This window comes from Grampus griseus (genome assembly GCF_964374135.1).
Source record: "Grampus griseus genome assembly, chromosome: 19".
NCBI lineage: Eukaryota > Metazoa > Chordata > Mammalia > Artiodactyla > Delphinidae > Grampus > Grampus griseus.
The window spans coordinates 8,833,364-8,850,218 of record NC_139013.1 but is presented as its reverse complement, the minus strand read 5'-3'; the positions used below and the strand labels follow the sequence as shown (position 1 = coordinate 8,850,218).

The window sequence follows — 16,855 nt, the reverse complement described above, 5'->3', positions numbered from 1 at the left end:
CGCGCTCTGTCTCGATCCGCAGCCACCGCACTAGCGGCATTTCTTGGGGGCGCACGCGCACTGCGTCCTCCGCACCCGTTCCCTGGACGCGGCCGATGCAGTGGCAGTGAGTCCCTCGGGCGCGCACGCGCTCTCGCTTCTCCTCTGCCACGCGCCGGTTATCCCCTCGCTGCGCGCCCTCACGGGCCGTTATCACCCTGCAACGGTCCCCGCGCCACGCACGCGCAGCAGCGAGGGGGAGCGCGCGCGGGAGCGGCGGCCGCAGGAAGGAGGCGCCGCCGCCGCCATTGCGAAGGAGGGAGGGAAGGAGCGAGCAAGGCTGGTCCGCCCTCCCCCTGGTTCCCGCCCCTCCCCCCTTCCCCTCCCCGCCCCCCGCCCCGAGGGAGAGCCGCGGAGCGGCGGGAGGAGGAGGTGGAGGAGGCGGAGGAGGGAGTCCGCGAGGGAGGGTCCGCCCGGCCCCCCGCCGCCGGAGCTGCCGCCGCCGCCTCAGCTGCCGCTGAACGAGGAGCAGCAGAACATGGCGCCGGGGCCGCCGTCGCCGCTGCCGAGATCCCGGAGGCCAGGGCCGCGCTGAGGGCGCCCAGCTGGTGAGTGCGCGAGCTCGCGGGCCCCGGCCGCGAGGCCGGGCGCCGCCCCGCTGCGGGGTCCAAGGGGAGGCGGGGACGGCGGGGCCCGGAGCCCGCGAACAATGGAGGAGCCGGAGGGGGAGGGGAGGGAGCGGCCCCCCAGCCCCCCGGGCCCCGCCGGCCCCGCCGATTCGTGCTGCGGCCCGGCCCGCCGGGGCCCGTCTGCCCTTCGGACTTGCCCCTGCCCGCCCAGCCCTGCTGTCGCCGCGTCTGCCCCCGCCCTCCAACCCATTGGGATCTCGGTGTCTGCCTCGGCCTCCCCCCCAACTCTGCTCCCAATTCTGCGCCTCCCCCTTCCCTCTTCCGCCCCTCAGTGATGCCCTTCGCCCCTCCTAGACTCTGCAGTGCTCAAGGGATCCACCTCCTCAGTGACCCTTCCGCATCCCTTAATTCTGGACCCGCACTTTGAGATTCGTGATTCTTCTGCCTTCTTCGATTCCGCTCTCACCACCCTGGATCTGCCCCCTTCTTTGACCCAATCTTCTGTTACCCTCCGCTGTTTCACCGCCAGGAGCTGTCCCTCTAGGACCTGCGGTTCCACCTCCTTGGTGATTCATCCAAACCCTGTTCGTCTTGGCACTGCTGCTCCCAGGTCTTCTCCTTGGACTTAATTCCACGTCCCTCTTGGGCCCTACTGCCTGCTGACAAAACCTGCTCCCCCCGCCATACCCCTGGACTCTCTGACCCTCGTCTGCCTCAGTTCAGTTCCCTGCTCCCTCTCGGACTCCGATGCACCATGCTTGCCTCCTCCCCTGCTCAGACCTTGCTCCCGTCTGCCATTCAGAGCCTTTCCTCTCTTCCAGACCTTTCTGCCTCCCCACTCTGCCCCTCATCCAATCTCAGATCTTGCTGTGCCCTCCAGCCTGCTTGCTTTCCGACTTTGCCTTCCATGAGGCAGCCTCCTCCCCCTTCTCTGACCCTGCAGCTCTCTCGTTTCTGCCTTTCACTTCTCTGACCTTTCTCCCGAACTCAGCCTCTCCGCAGCCTCAAGCCCTGCAGTCCCCAGTTCTACCCCAGTGTTCTCCTTGCTGTTTCCTGTCTTCCCCACCTCGTTATTGGCCCTCTTTTGAGCGGTTCCATTCATTTGCTCCGGCTTCCTTTGACCTGTCTCCCCTTCAGTACTTCTCTGTGTAAGACCTGCTTCCAGCCTCTTTCTCCAAGTCCTGTCCTCTTCATTTTGGCCCTTCTTAGATTTGTCCTTTACCTCACTGAACCGTCGATAACTTGTCTCTGATCCATCACCCCCTTCCCTTCCCATTCTGCACCTCAGACTTGCCCCCAATCCTTTTTGCACCTGCTCTTTCATTTCTTCAGTTCCGCCCCATCCTCTCTATTTAATGCTTTCCTCACAGCTCTGCCCCTTTTGGAGCTGTCCACTTGTCCACCTATTTTTTGGACCCATTTTAACTCTTACTGCTGTCCCTTCTCGGTGTGGTCCTCTTTAACTCTGGTCATCTTGTGACTGCCTCGCACCTCTGTTGCCTCTCAGTTCCAAGTTTTCCACCTGATCTTCTATCCCCCCACCATTTTGATTCAGCTCTCAACCTCCACTCTCTCCTTCCTCGTATTTGTCCTCCCCTTTTTGCCCTACCTCTTGCCCCATTACTGAGTCTCCTTCCCCCTGCTCTGCCCAGTATAGAGATGTTTTCCCAATCATTCCTACCTGTCACTCCCCCCACCCCAGCTTCCTCTTAGAGCTATCTCAGTTCTGGGCTAGAGTCTCCCTCCCTTTTGTGACCCCTCTCCCAGATCTGTTCTTCACTGCCTTGTTTTCTTCTTCATCTTTTCTTTCCCCTTGTATCTTGCGAGGCTTCTTCTCTTCCCATTTAGTTCCTATCAGGTTTGCTTCTCCCAGCTCCCCTGCTTGGCCTGCGCGTTCCCACCGGGTGCTTCCCTTCTTCAGGCATGCCTGTCTCTGGTCTCCACCCCTCAGCTTTGGAGGGGAAGGGGCTGGGTTGGGCCTCGGCTTCTGCAGGCTCAGGTTTAGACTGCAGATTCTCTCAGCTCTCTGACCCTGAGGGTTTTATCTCGAGGGATCCTGTGAGATCTGAGTAAGTAGGTGGGGGCTGGTTGATTGGTTACTGCTCTCGAGTCTGGGAGTGTCTCCCCCATCTCCCCCATTTCTGCCAAGGTTAGTGGTGGTGGGAGTAGATCTCCTTTCCACTGCCCCGCTTTCTTTCCCGCTCCCATTTTGCTCCCCAGCCCCTTCGGGTCCCTGGGCTTTGCAGTTTTGTGTCCTTCGGAAAAGGAGAGTGCAGCTGCTCACAGGTCTGTCTTCTCTTTCTTACTTTCCCTCCCTCTTTCTCTGAGCTGTTGAGACAGTTGTACCCTCTCTCCCCTTCACCTCCAAGCCAGCACCCTTTGGGAGAATTTAGGAGTATGCTTTTTTGTTTTTTTCCAGCTGACAAGTCATATTTGTTTTACCTTCGGCTGGGAAAATGCCAGTTCTCGAGTTCTCCCCAGTCCCACCGGGGGCTGTGGTCGCACTTGCTGTTTACTGCTGTGGGTCTGCAGAAGCTGCCTAATGGCCTCTGGTTTGCTTTGTGACCTTTGGGAAGGGTGGTGGAAAGTGGGCTTATTTCTTTTTCACCTCTGCCCCAGGAAGGATTCAGCTTCCTGGTCTTCAAAATGGTGAGGGCCTGGGTTTGGAAAGCTCTTTGCAGTTGTTTGTTGAAACAGAGTGCCAAGTGTCACTTAGATTTCTGCCCTCTGGTATTGCAGGCGCTCCCAGCCACAGGAGTTGAATGCTGATAGGTAGATCTATGTTTGGGAAAGGGAGGGGGCTCATTGCTGTACCAGGAGTATGTGGGTGGACCCTGACACTCCCCCAGCCTTTTTTAAATTTTTTTTTTTTTTTTTCCCCGGTTCGTGGGCCTCTCACTGTTGTGGCGTCTCCTGTTGCGGAGCGCATGGCTCACGGGCCCAGCCGCTCCGCGGCATGTGGGATCCTCCCGGACCTGGGCACGAACCCCTGTGTCCCCTGCATCGGCAGGCGGACTCTCAACCACTGCGCCACCAGGGAAGCCCTCCTCCAGCCTTTTGACTGCCCTGATTTGGTAGAGTGAGAAATGGGTGCCAGGAACTGTCTGATATGATTGGGTTTTTGGTTTATTACCTGTGAAATGTACCTTTGCTGCCTTTTCCTTGAGCTTTAGTGATCTTATGTTGGGGGTGGGGTTTAGTAAATTCATTCAGAGGAAGAGGTGGTTTTTACAGAAAACCAGACAAGCATTTTCCTTCCTTACCTTGGGAGAAGGAAGCTTTTGCATGTTCTAGGTTTATTTATTTTATTTCTTGAGTAAATCAAAAGCCTGATTTTTTTCCCCCCTGTGGCCTAGGGCAATTGCATGTTAAAGCAGCCATCAAGCTGTGAAGGAGCGTTTACAGGAAGGACTTTATTTCTTAACTGAGCTATAATCAAACTTTGTTTACTTCAGCACTTATTTAGAATAGTTCTGTGTGAATGCTTGTGAAATAAAAAACATTCACTGTCATCTACAGAATTGAACCATTGACTCATCAAATGTTAGGGCATTTGTATGTGAGACGGTGAGGGGGGCTGGATAGTAGATCCATATGGCTCCTTTAGTTTCTAAGTTTTTAGGACTTTAAGTTTTGTGACAAGCAGAGTCTGGTAATTTTAATTATCTGTGGCATTTGTCTCCACCATTATTGACTTTAAGAATTTTGGTTTATTTCTGTTAGTTTCTGTTCATTTCTGAATTTTGGCCTTGTGAACCATGATTAATTCTCTGGATTTGTTTGTGTTTATGTTCCTCGTGTTGGTATAAATAGTTGTTTTGTTTTTTATTCTTAATGTGGAAGTGGCAGCTAATTAAGAATAAAAACAACTGTGTATGCAGTACTGCTTAAATTCGTGTTCCAGGGTTTTAACATCACTGGCAGCATAGAAAGTTTCTGCGTGCCCAAAGCTTACGTTTACATAATAGGAGGAGAGGAGACAGAAGAACAAAGAGCTGATTTTTCTTCCTAAACTGGTAACTGATGTTCCAGAGCTTGTCAGATTTCTCTGATGGTAGCAGAGGCTCCAACTCCTGTATCAACATTTGTTTTCATGAAGGAATTGGGTGCTACAGAAATCTGAGGTGGTAGCCTTGGCCTTCTGGAACATTTAATGTGCCAGTTGGGGGTGGGGTGTGGAGTGGGGGATGGCGGTAGACCTAGTAATAGGTCTTCAAGGGCTCTTGCCCTGCCTAGAAAATCTTTGTATTACTGGCCTGATTAAAGTTCCTGTCTTTTTTTTATACTAGCCTTTCTTTTTGGCTATGACCCCCTCCCTTACCCTCTGCCTCTTTTTTCTTGCCATGATGAAGGCCAAAGATTTAGGACAATAAAAAGATCAGAAATCCTCTTGATACTGGACACATGCAAGTTGTCCTTGTGCAGATCCATGGGCCTAATGGTGACTTTTGACAAAGGACAGTCTGGGAGGAGTGAGGGTTGCATAGGTGACTGTAAACTACAGCCTCATGGGTGTTTGGTCAGTCTGTATGTGATGAGGAAACACATCAGGTCAGTACAGTTGGCGATTGAAAAGATGAGGCTAGTTGTCTGTTTCCCTCTAGTCTTGTCTGCTTTCCCCTCTTCCGTCTGCTGTGGTGTTCTGAGAGGTGTTAGGTCTCTTGTAGGGCCTTCCTGTGATCTGCTTTGACTCTTGTCATTCACCAACTGGCAGTCTAAACAGTGTGTTAACATACTCAGTCACTGTGACATTTTATTTATCATCTAGTTCAGTCGTTTAAAATTTCTTTTCCACACTATATGAAATAGATAAACTTGGAGATTCTCTGCTTGAAGAGGGAAGGTGACGAGCGGAAAGCCGTTGGGTTTGGAACAACAGCTTGAAGGTCAGTGTGCCTCGTCTAGCCTCCTCATTTACAGTTGGGGAAATGGAGAGCTTGCAAGGGGCATGCTGACAGGCTTCCTGTCATAGTTGAAAAAGTAATGGGCATACGGGTAGGAGACCTTCTGGTCTAGGCCTTAACCTAATTAGAGGGACACTTGGACAGAATGCTTTACCTCTCTGGACTTCACATTCGTAGCCTGAAGTCTTGTGTGCCATTCAGCTCTGATTGTAGATTCTCGTCCTGGATCACATACCACATCAAAGCTGGGACTGGGACTGGGCTCCTGGTGCTACACTTAACCACTGCACCCCCCCCCCCATCAAATCCCGTAACCCAGAACGGGCCAGGCAGTGGGGGGGCTCTTTCCCCAGGGGATGCGGTACAATGAATTGAATTACCTTTGTTGTGTGCTTTTTCAAAAATAAACACTTGCCTCTTTTTCAGGCATTCACATGAAGATTAGTTTATAATTTGGGGAGAAAGGGGCATCCAGACTGTATTAACTACATAACTAAGACCATATACCTCTTAAAAACAATATGGAATTTTTCAAGCTGAGTCATTGTTGACCTAGGCTCTCAAATAGCAGTGGTCTGAATAGCACTTGAATGCTGGCATTAAGAAATGCAAACAAATCATTCATGTTCATCTTCCTGAAAGTTTATTTCAATTTAATTTTTGATACTATGCTTTATCAGGCTTCATCTATGAAGAATTCTTGAAAATAATACTTGGCATCTGTCAGTCTAATCTTCATTTATTTGCTTCGCTGATGTTAAGAGACACCATTAAGTTGATATATTAGCAGAGAACCAGCCATGAAGCATCCTCACAGGAAAGTAATATTTATTTTAGTTAAAAGTAGCCAGACTTGCCTATCTCCTTCATCCTTTTTGAAATGAGCATTTTCATTTTATGAAATTTGTGGCAGTTGTGATGTTGCATTATGCATCTATAGGTATTTCATACTTTTTAAAAAAATTAATTTATTTTGGCCGCGCTGGACGACATGCGGGATCTTAGTTCCCTGACCAGGGATTGAACCTGCGCCCCCTGCAGTGGAAGGGCAGAGTCTTAATCACTGGACTGCCAGGAAAGCCCTCATACTTTTTTTTTTTTTAATTATTTATTTGGTTGCACCAGATCTTAGTTGCAGCACATGGGCTCCTTAGTTATGGCTTGCAAACTCCTAGTTGCGGCATGCATGTGGGATCTAGTTCCCTGACCAGTGATCGAACCTGGGCCCCCTGCATTGCGAGTGTGGAGTCTTAACCACTGCACCACCAGGGAAGTTCCTACCCTCATACTTTTTTTGCTCTCCTAGTGTCTGCCTTCTTATTTGGAAAATGTTCTCTTGCTAGTCACTATTGTAATATTTGCGTTTGGTAATCAAACTTGAACAACTGAGAGGCAGCTTCCTATGGCGTAAACAATGTTGAATTGATAAAGAAGAAACCTGGGTTCTAGCCCTGGCTCTGCTGCTTACTAGCTGAGTGACTTTGGCCAAATCATTTTCACTTGTCTGGGCTACAGTTTCTTCATTAGAAAAATGAATGGATTATTACCAGTTGGTTCCCATTATTTCCCATCATACCTAGCAAAATATCTTGTACATAGTAGGCCCCCACTACATACTTGCTGATTGAAGCCAAGCTGGTGCCAATGACTTTTTTTTTTGGTGGGGGAGGGGGGGAGTTGGGAAGATGTATGTGTACACTGACCATAATGGCTATTTTTAGGCTTGAAACTCTTAGATGGCATGCCCTCTTGGTCAGCATTTAATCCCTATACATACATACACACATACATCGTAAGCGTCTTGATGAGGGCTACACAGCTAATAGATGCTAGGGCTATGTTATAAATCCATGTCTGTCTGATTCTAAAATTTGTATTTATTTTATTAGACTGCCTTGCCTGTCTAGGACGTAAGAATAAGCTGTACTTCTAATCCATTGAGGAATTCATAGTCAGTTATAAACAATTAACTATGTATATAATATGGGGTGGGGTGAGGGAAGTGAATGTTCAATAGACTGTTATTAATTTCTAGCTGCTTTGGAGGCAGTCCCATATTAATCTTAAAGATTTTCATATTCAGAGACTGAACACACATTAGGTTCCATATCACAGTATTTTAAAAGGAATCCACAGCCACAAGTACCAGCTTGTCTTTCTAGTCAGCATATTGAAGAAGTTGAGCATTTTATTTCTGACCTGGATTCACACCCAGGTATAACAAAACTGTAAGCAAATTTGTCTAACAGAAATAAGATGGAAATGTTTGGTCACGTTATGGCCTTAAATCTATATTTTGGGACTTCCCTGGTGACCCAGTGGTTGAGAATCCGCCTGCCAATGCAGGGGACATGGGTTCCATCCCAGGTCCAGGAAGATCCCACATGCAGGGGAGAAAGTAAGCCCGTGTGCCACAACTGCTGAGCCTGTGCTCTAGAGCCCACAAGCCACAACTATTGAAGCCCGTGCTCTGCAGCAGGAGAAGCCACCATAATGAGAAGCCCACGCACCGCATCGAAGAGTAGCCCCCCCCCCGTCGAAGCAACTAGAGAAAGTCCGCGCACAGCAACGAAGACCCAGCGCAGCCAAGAAAAAAAAAATCTATATTTTCTTTGGCAAATAGAAAAGTATCTGAATAGCTCTTAATTGATTTTCTTCTGAGAAAACTCTCTAGACAACTACAAATGTATAGATAAAAATATACTTTGCCCCTTGACTTGTTTGTGTAGAGCTCCCTATAATACTTTTTTAAAAAAATTTCAATTCAGAAAGTTATTAAATAATGTTGGGGTGAGAGAGTGTTTTCCAGCTACAGCTAATAGCCTCCTGAAGTGTAAAAAAAATATTGTTGCATTGTACTTCTTCCCATCTCCATTTAAAAGAAAGGTCAAAACTGAGGCTTCATCTATTGCAGCCTGCACTGCTTAGGAATAAGACAAGGAAAATGATTACTGTTAATTGCCACGGGCAATTAAAAAGGATTCTTTGTTCAGTAACAAATTGATTGTGTTCAAATGAAAGTCAGCACTGCATTAATACAAGATTATTAGATTCTTGAAATCAGCATCTTCAGCTAGAGTGGCTTTCACTTCAAGGGAATTGTGTCACTGGGAGTAGTGTACCTAAATGCTTGGTGATTAAAAGTACTAGGTCTTGTACTTCCTTGGTGGCGCAGTGGTTAAGAGTCCGCCTGCCAATGCGGGGGACGCAGGTTCGAGCCCTGGTCCAGTAATATGCCATATGCCACGGAGCAACTAAGCCCATGTGCCACAACTGCTGAAGCCCATGTGCTTAGAGCCCGTCCTCTGCAACAAGAGAAGCCACCGCAATGAGAAGCCCGTGCCCCGTAGTGAAGGATAGCTCCCGCTCTCTGCAACTAGAGAAAGCCCGCATGCAGCAACGAAGACCCAACGCAGCCAAAAATAAATAAATAAATAAATTTATTGGGGAATAAAAAAAGTATCTCTAGGTCTTTATTTTTCAGAAGTGCTTATTAAGTTTTTAGGTGGAAGACTGGTAGATGCTGCTTTTGTAATATCATTTTTAACGGGCTGATATCATTGAATATTTTAATGCTGCTGACCTATAGGAAATTTCTTCCACTGATTGGTCAGTCAGTTGAGGAATGCACATAAAACCGTTGATAAATGAGGAAAAAGGACGCTGACTGTTGCGGGAGTGGCTTATGGCATATGCCTAGTATTAGTCAACAGCCATGAAGGCTTAAAAATGGTCAGTTGAGCTAAAGTACTTGTGATTTGATGTTGTATGTGTATATACAGGGAATACATATTTTCTTATGTACAGATTCCCTTAACATTTTTTCTTTTTGTTTACCTTTTTTTTAATTAAGGAGCAACTTAACATGTAGAAAAGTACATAAATCTTAAGTGTACATTTCTGAATTTTCTACATCTTGTACAGACCCCTTTTTCATATGATGGGGCATAATTTCCTTTCCACACAATTGTTCATAATTTGGAAACTGTTTGAGAGTCTCTATCTGTAAGGCCCTTCAGTCATGACTTCAGTGTACAAATGTGAATGTGTAGGATCATGTTTATAACTTTTCCAAGTTTGTTCGGGGTCATATACCTGATAATGAATGGGGTAATAGTGATCTCGTACAAATTACAAGTGTCGAAAGCATCTTGTAATAACAGATCTTTCCTATTTGTGTTGTAATTCCAGAGTTTTTGGGTCTCTGTTTACTTGGAATTGAAAGGAAATAGGTATGGTCACTGCTGTGACATCATGATGGGACTGTCAGGCACGCAAACTGGTGTGAACTCTCTGGAAAGCGGTTTGGCAATGTTTTAAGAGACACAATCCTTGATCTAGTTATAGGTATCTATATGGACCAAAAACTAGAGATGAGGACCAAGATTTTATACAAAGATGTTAATTATAGTGATGTGTATTGGAAAGAAGAGAAGCAATCTAAATGTTTTAACTTTAAGGGAATGGTCACTTCATGGAAAAGTCTGGAGTCATGTAAAAAGGATGTTTTTGGAGAATTCTTGACATGGGAAAGTGCACACAAAATAAAATTAAGTATGAGAAAAAAGCAGGATATAGAACTATAAACAGTGTGGTTCCAGTTATTTAAAAATATATATGGGAAAAAGTGGAAGAAATATGCCGAAATGCTGTTAGTATTTATCTTCATGCTGTAGAATTTCGAGTGATCAAATTTTTTTTTTCTGAGTTTTCCCATTTTCCATGATTTTACTGTTTTTGATTCAGAGGAAAAAAAGGTTAAACAATTTTTTTTTTTTTTTGACATAGCAGTTGTATTGTTTGGTTTTTCTTGAAAACATGTGAAGGAAAAAGTGAGCTGAAAAGCAAGAAATTAGTAATAGTGAGGCCTGTTGGACTCTAGTACCTTTGAAGGTAAGGCAGTTACCCTTTCTTAGCACAATAATTGAATTATAAATTATAGCAGTATTACCAGTCAATAACAGCAGTATGCTTACTGAGTACCAGGAGACTCCTGAGTGTTCCCTCATATGCTCCTCGCGGTAATCCTCTGCTCTGAGGTGGGTGATATTTCATTTTCTAGTGAGGGAGCTGAGGCTTCCTGAGGGAACGTACCCAAGGCCACAGGGCTGATAGGTCCCTGAGGCAGTCTGGTTCAGAGCCTTTGCTTGGAGCCCCTGCTTTCTGCCACTTTCTCTGGTGTGCTGTACACTGTACAGAACTGATTTTACCCCAGAAATGAGGAAGATAAAAGTCTACTTCATGGCTGATAGCTGTAGCTATACCAAGGTGTCCCCCACCCCAACCATGCTTGTTTTAAAGGAGCCATTAGTACATTACTTTTTCCTTAACTTGGTCAAAATCAGGAATGGACATGGAACTAGTTATATCTTCCCTTTTATGGGCCGAAAAATTCTTTAGGTCAGATTTAAATAATTTTATTTATTTAATATAGTTGATTAATTTTACTTAAATAATTTTTTTTATTTAATATAGTTGATTAATTTTACTTAAATATTTAAATAACTTAAATAATTAAGGACTATTAAGCAGAAGAGGGAACAGACTGGTTCTCTGAGCTCCAAAGGCTAGAGGTGTAGGGAGACAAGTTTTATTTTTCCCTTTTCCTCCCCATTCAACCAGTGTTTGGGTGTCTACACTGTTTAGAGTACCAGTTGTACAAAACATGCCTCCTCCTCTCTGAGAGTTTATATGCCATTTATAAAACAAAAGCAATTCTTCCCTTACAAGTGACACAAGGAACACCCTGTTTCTGTACCAGAAAGTAAAAAATTTAGAAGGCCAGTGGCCTGATTTTTTTTTCTCCCCGATCTTATCTTAAAGAATTAAGTGCGACTTAACATTTCAACACAAGAATGCGTTGACTAGGAAGACAGATATCATCTTATTATGAGAAAGAAAGTGGTCCAAGTTTTATCTTGAATACGGAATAATTTGGAAATTAAAAATTTTACCTTCTTTGTTTTTATTGTTGTTATTAACAGGACATTTGCACACACATATACCTGTTCATTTATTGGTCATTCTTTCTTTCACGAGGGAGAGCATCGAAGACCTGATGTTCATTTGCAGTGTGAGGGGTTTACGTTTAGACATGAGGAAGAAATTGCAAAGTAGCTTGGAGGCTCCACAGGGTTTTTTTGTTTTGTTTCCCTATTTATTCTGTGAACCCATCACATTTGTCCTAGAACACGTCATTAGGAGCACAGTATTTGTTGAATTAAAGATACTATTTTTTGAGAGAAACCAGGAAAAATAAAGTCTCTGGAATCTTTTAGTCCTTAGATTCTTGGGTTTCTTCAAGAAACTTCTTTAAACTTCTTTAAAAACCCTTTCTGCCATTTTCATTTTGCTTCTTACCAACTTTGTGACCTTGGACAAGTCATTTATCTTGAGTTCTTGTCTATAAAATGGGCCTAAATACCTATTCTGCCTGCTACAAAGGCTTTTTGTGTCCACATTTTTTTTGGAGAACTAAATGCCAACAGTGGATGTGGAATTCTGTAACATTGGACAGTCTTTCAGTTTTCTGGGAGGATGAAAAAGCACAGTTTGATTAATTAAACTGTTTAGGTAGGCCAGCATGTTAGAGGAAGCCTGATGAAGTTTTGAATCAGTAGAACAGCACATGCTATTGATCTGTAATCTTGTAACCCACCCCAGGTAGCAGCCAATTTTAGGGTCTTAGCAGGGTCTCACACGTCTAAATGTTGTAGGTCATAGGCCAAGTAGCAGTTGTTGAGGTCTGTTTAGTATTCACAGTGTTAGCACTGAGGCCTCAGTTACTCTTTCTCCCATCATGATGCATGGCCTCGGGTCGAGTCCCAGTCCCACCTCTTGCCAGCTCTGCACCCTCAGACAACACACTTAAACTTTGGTGCCTTCAGGCACCTCATCTATAAAAAGGGGCATATAATAGTGTCTACTCATAGGATCGCTGTGCAAATTAAAACAGATAGTGTATTTAAGAAGCTTAAGATCATGCCTGCGTCATGGTAAATGCTCTGTAATGTCATTATTAGTGCAGTAGTTCCAGACTTGGCTTTTACAGACCAGTTGACAATATGGTGGTGGGAAAAAAAAATTAATTTACCAATTTTTAGTTTCGTCAGGGAGGACATTAAAAAAATAGAAAGAAAGGGAAACTACTCACCATTATTTCCTTGAAGAAAAAGGACCCACTATTAGAATAGAAGACAGCCATTTTCTCTTTTTTGGCCGCGAGGCTTTCGGGATCTTAGTTCCCCAACCAGGGACCCCTGCAGTGGAAGCGCAGAGTCTGAACCACTGGACGGCCGGGAAATTCCCGAAAGATAGCCATTTTCAAGGAAGTTGGCAGCTTTACGTGGACTATGTAGGTGTATGTTTCTAATTCTCATTTTTACATAGACTGGAGAAAACTGCCACAGGCCAACACGAGTAGCATGTGGACAGGTATTAAATAGATACCTGTCTCAGTTCCTCCATTTATTGTCACCTTAAGCTCTTCTCTGAGCCTTAGTTTTCTCATGTGTAAAGTAAAGATACTAATAGCTATCTCACAGGGTTGTTTTGAGAAACCGGGGTAATGTATGAAAAATGTTTGGCATATAGTAAGTGTTCAGTTGATAGAACTTGTTATCCTCAAATGATTAGTTGAGTATTAAGCCGGTTAAGCGAAATCCCCTGTGCTTTGTGCCACTGGGAATTCCGAGAAGTAGGGTATTGTGCTTGATTGCAGAAGTTTCCTGCAAAGGTGTCCTCTTCATTCTTTCCTCTCTCGTTTATTCTCAACAAGTCACTGGAGGCACTAAACAAAAACCTGACTGTTGCTCCCCTGCTTTAAGACCTTTGGTGCTTTTCTATGGTCTGTAAGATTAAGTCCAGATCACTAGTGTGTTCTATGGAATCCTTTATACGCTTTGGCCCATCGTGCCTTCCCAGTCTCCAGAACACGCTCTGCTCTTTTTCTGCCTCTGTGTGTTTTTAAAATTAATTAATTAATTTATTTTTGGCTGTGTTGGGTCTTTGTTGCTGTGCGGGCTTTCTCTAGTTGCAGGGATTGGGGGCTACTCTTGGTTGCGGTGCGCGGGCTTCTCATTGCGGTGGCTTCTCTTGTTGCGGAGCACAGGCTCTAAGGGGTGTGGGCTCAGTGGTTTTGGCTCACGGGCTCTAGAGCACAGGCTCAGTTTGTGGCGCCTGGGCTTAGTTGCTCTGCTGCATGTGGGATCTTCCTGGACCAGGGCTCGAACCCACGTCCCCTGCATTGGCAGGCGGATTCTTAACCACTGCACCACCAGAGAAGCTCTGCCTCTGTGTTTTTGATGAAGCTGGTTCCTCTTGAGAGTTCCCTTACCTATCCTCTGATGGGTGAATTTCCTGCTCATTCTTCAGCATCCTCTCAAGTGTACACTATTGAGACCTTTCTTCCTGGGGTTGTTCCTCAGCTCTGTTCCATTAGCACTTTGCTGGTGATGTTGTACATATCACTTTTTTGTGTGTGTAGTGATATGTTTGTATGTCTGAATCAGCAGTCACAAAATACCCATACTATTCCCTTATCCCTGTTCCTCAGCCACCCACTCACCTGTCCCCTTTGGAGACATCAGTGTTCTACCGGAGATATTTTTTTCCTTCCAGAGATACTTTGTGCACATATAAACAAGCAAATAGAAGTATGTATGCATTCCCCCCCGCCCCCTTTACGTGAATAGTAGCATACTATGATTACTGTTCTGCATCTGCCTTTTTTCCACTTAATATTTTGGGAGATGTTCAGTGTTAGCACAAAGGAAGCTTCCTTGTTCTTTTTTTACAGCCTCGTGGTATTCCACTACACAGATACACTGTAATTAGCCAGTCTCCTATTGATGGATATTGGATTTGTTTCCAGTTCTTTGCTTTTGCAGTCAGTGCTGTAGGGGAAACGTGAATATATGTCATTTTACACGTGTGAGATTATACCTGGAGGAGAAATTCCTAGTAGAATAGTTGTCTTCTACTACTACTTCTTTTCTTTTTTCTTTTTTTTTTGTTTTTGGCTGCCATGGCCTGTGGGATCTTAGTTCCTTGTCAAGGGATTGAACCTGGGCCACTGCAGTGAAAGCGCCGAGTACTAACCCCTAGACCACCAGGGAATTCCTGTCTTCTGCTTCTTAAAGCTAGGAATTTGTTTAAAAAAAAAAAAAAAGCTAGGAATTTGTTGCTTTTCACTTTTCCTCATAAAGTGCCTAACTCGTCACTGGTGCCTAATTAATGCCTGAATGAAGGATAGAATAGTCCAGCTGGTAAGCCAAGATGGATTTTTGAAAAAAACTGGACTTTGATATCCTAAGTCCTGATATCAGGGGTCCACAGCTAAATCCTAAAGCTTGCCGAAGTTCTGGCAGCTGTCCCCCATGGCTTTGGGTGTTATAATAGCCCATAGGACATGGTTGGAAGATGTCTGTGTAGCTCGCTCAGCTTGGGACAGATGTGACTTTTCAAAACCCCTCTCCCAATATGACAGTCAATACAATATCCCTCTCCCCTGTGAGCTCACCCCTAGGGAAATCCTTTTACTCTCCACCAAGTGAAACTAGGTCCTCAGAGACTCCTGCAGTAATAATAGCCAATACTTCTTTAGTCCTTTCTAAGTGCTAGGCACTGTTTTATGCACTTTACATGTATTAACTCAAGGAATCCACGTTAACAGACCTCGGAAATAGGTACTGGTACTATTCCTGTGCCCATTTTACAGATGAGGGAACTGAGGGCAGCATGTGTTTAGGTAATGTAGGTGGATTCAGAGAAAAGAGTAAGAAAAAAACACCTGCCCCTTAGAAAGTACCAAATTGTTACACAGTTTTACCAGGCTGGTTTTGTGTGTGTGCTCTCTTTTCTCTCTGTGTCTCTGCAGTTTCACCTTAATTATTGACCTTGATTATTGGGAAATGTTTCTCCCACTGAAGGGTATTTGGATGAACATGGTACATTCTTTCGTTTGTCCCCTTGATCTCTAGTTTAGCTTACCTGTTAAAGATTTCCAGAATGATCTAGCAGTTAATTCCAGTTCCATTTTCTGCCCCTCCTTTTTAGTGAGGTCCTAATTGGACTTTATAATCTAGTTTTTTCATCTAATCTTACTTTAGCAAAATACAGTCAAAGCCTGTTACCCAATTCTTTCTGTTATGCTTCCTTGAAAAATTTGCTTTTGATATTTGGGGAATAGCCCTGGGAATTTTGGTATTGCATGATGTTCAAGGGGAAAGCCAGTGGCATGTGTTGTGTGTCATCAGCCAGCCTGGAATGCTCACTTTAATAACCATGTCAGAGGCATGTCTTCCCGGAAACCTTGCCCAGATCCTTTCTCTATTTCCAAGCTCTGAATCAGCATCAGGGATTCTTTTAGATCAGCCTTGTCTAATCACCTCTGTCCTTTACAATGGCCACCAGCCGCGTGTTTCTACTCGAAATGTAGCTAGTGGGACTGAGAAACAGAATTTTAAATTTTATTTAACTTTGATTAAACTTTAAATGGGCAAAGCATTAGGGAGTGCAGATGTAGACTGTATCCTCCACAAGGGAGAGATTCTTCTTTTCCTCCCTCTCCTAACTCTGACATAGGACCATGCTTCTTATGTATTTGATGAATGTTTGATAAATAGCCCTCAGATAAATAGCTGAAATATGTAAAGAAAGTTAAAATATTCCTTAAATTCTACTTCCTAGGAATAGCCATTTTTAAGAATTGTGTTTTAGTTGTAGAAGAAATTGCCAGTTTTCATTGGCATTTCAGTGATTTCTGCAAAGGATTCATCCTCGATTCTACAAATTGAAATTCACCAGGGTTGTTGTAGGTTTGGGAATTTTCGGAGATGGAGGCTTAAAATAAATATAATAGAAAGGGTCATACGTTTAATAGAAGTATGACTAATATTGGTCAGGTAGCTTTATGAAGCTTGTTGTGACACGATGGAATTCTGTCCTAATGATTAGAGGAGTCCTTGGTGAAAATCTTAAGAGGACGAATCATCATTCTTTCCACTTCCACATCCCAGATGCTTTTGCTGGCATTTTGTTTTGAGGATAAGTCGGGTGTTCCGGTGTTTTTGGCTTGATTCCTTCTTGGGATGATTGGGGTATCTGAAGAGAGAGAGATTTAAGGATTTATTACTTGCTAGCAAGACTAAAGAAGCAGAAACGGATCTGCTGTCATTTCTTTTCCATAGTGGAAGCAGCACCAAGTTCTTTTTGTAAAGGGGGAGGTAGGGGGCGTGTGTGTATGTGTGTGCTCACGTGCATACGCTTTTCCCATGTAAAAAGGTCACTGATTTAGTTTTTTTTTTTTTTTGCGGTACGCGGGCCTCTCACTGTTGTGACCTC

The 16,855-nt window shown here is 44.6% G+C and overlaps 1 protein-coding gene across 2 annotated transcripts in view; it reads left to right on the top strand.

Annotated features, from left to right (window-relative positions):
• The first annotated feature begins 401 nt into the window (after positions 1-401).
• ARHGAP35 (Rho GTPase activating protein 35) overlaps positions 402-16,855 on the top strand; it is a 122,029-nt gene continuing 105,575 nt past the window's right edge. For both annotated transcript variants that reach the window (XM_082677981.1, XM_082677980.1), the window contains exon 1: positions 402-587. The gene's annotated coding sequence lies outside the window, so the exon portion shown is untranslated. The remainder of the gene's footprint in view (positions 588-16,855) is intronic.